The sequence below is a fragment of the Aotus nancymaae genome, unplaced genomic scaffold (genome assembly GCF_030222135.1).
Source record: "Aotus nancymaae isolate 86718 unplaced genomic scaffold, 86718_ANA_hifiasm-v0.15.2.pri h1tg000004l, whole genome shotgun sequence".
Lineage (NCBI taxonomy): Eukaryota > Metazoa > Chordata > Mammalia > Primates > Aotidae > Aotus > Aotus nancymaae.
The window spans coordinates 69,624,596-69,626,383 of NW_026988415.1; the positions used below are offsets into that span (position 1 = coordinate 69,624,596).

Genomic DNA, 1,788 nt, shown 5'->3' on the forward strand with positions numbered 1-1,788 from the left:
GAAGTACTCTGATACCAAATCTAGACAAGGACACACACATAAAGAAAATGTGGCATATATACAGCATGGAATACTATGCAGCCATAAAAAAGGATGAGCTCATGTCCTTTGCAGGGACATGGACGAAGCTGGAAACCATCATTCTCAGCAAACTGACACAAGAACAGAAAACCAAACACCACATGTTCTCACTCGTAAGTGGGTGTTGAACAATGAGAACACATGGACACACGGAGGGGAACATCACACACCAGGGCCTGTTGGAGGCTGGGGAGGCTAGGGGAGACATAGCAGGGGGTGGTGGGATTGGGGAGGGTAACATTAGGAGAAATACCTAATGTAGATGATGGGGGGATGGATGCAGCAAACCACCATGGCATGTGTATACCTATGTAACAAACCTGCATGTTCTGCACATGTACCCCAGAACTTAAAAGTATTAAAAAAAAAATACTATAGTTCATTAATCCTGATAAACATAGATACTAAAATTCTCAACAAAATACTAGCAAACCTAACTCAGTAGTACATTAAAAAAGATCATTCGAAGTAACAGAAAGGGAGGAGGAAGGAAAGAGTGCTTGAGAGTCTGCTCTTGGGGTGACTTGGGTTATGCCCTTTGAGGGAAGAATAGCACTGGAAGAAAGAAGAGACAAATGTTGAGGTTTACGGATTCAGTTCCAGTTTAATGATGTGATCCCTCTAAGGAGCTGTCTCCTCTAAATCTTGGTCTCTTGTTTGGAAGTGACTAACAACATTTTGGCCTGAGAAAGCCCTAAAACATCAGTGTATGTTTTGTGCCCTATTCTTTTATCACCACAAATGAGAAGAAATATTGCAGGGAATGAAGATTTCCCTGCATTTTAGCACTGCTTTTTCAACTGTAGTTGGCTTTTAAATGAGGATGACAATGGAAGAGATAAAGAATGAAGCTGAGATCACATCCATGGTTTCTATGCCCCTCTATCCAGTCATGTATCCTGTATTTAATGAGCTAGAATGAGTAAATCTGTCTGTAGCTCAGACACTGAGAGCTGCTTTCATTAAGGCTGAAAAAGAAAATTCAGGTCTCACACAAGACATCATTATGAAAATTTTAGAGAAAAAAGTGTAGAAGTTAACTTCACGGAGTCCCTTCTTTGTATGGCAGCTGATTATGTAGAAGAGTATATGATTGAACGACCAGAGCTAGAATTCCAAGACCTAAATGAAAAGGCATGAGCACTTAAACAAATTTTCAGTAAGATCCCAGATGAGATCAATGACAGAGTGAGGTTTCTGCAGACAATCAAGGATATAGCTAGTGCAATAAAAGAACTTCTTGATACAGTGAATAATGTCTTCAAGAAACATCAATACCAGAACTGCAGGGCACTTGAACACCAAAAGACAGAATTTGTAAAGTACTTCAAAAGTTTCAGTGATACTCTGAAAACATATTTTAAAGATGGCAAGGCAATAAATGTGTTCATAAGTGCCAACTGACTAATTAATCAAACCAACTTAACACTTGAGACCTTCAAAACTGTGGCCTGAAAGTTGTATATGTTAAAAAATGTACTTCTCAGTGGTAGTATTGAATGGACTTTATCTGTAAATTTTAAAGTTTGACTGTATAAATTGTCAGTCCCTCCTGAAGGGATCTAATCCAGGTTGTTGAATGGGATTATTGCCATCTTACACCATATTTTTGTAAAATGTATCTTAATCATAATCTCACACTTAAGATTTTGCATCACTTTTGCTATTATCATTCTTTTAAAAATTATAAGCCAAAAGAATGTATGC

The 1,788-nt window shown here is 38.1% G+C and overlaps 1 pseudogene; it reads left to right on the forward strand.

Annotated features, from left to right (window-relative positions):
* Positions 1-898: 898 nt before the first annotated feature.
* On the forward strand, positions 899-1,536 carry LOC105732917 (programmed cell death protein 10-like; annotated as a pseudogene).
* Positions 1,537-1,788: the final 252 nt, after the last annotated feature.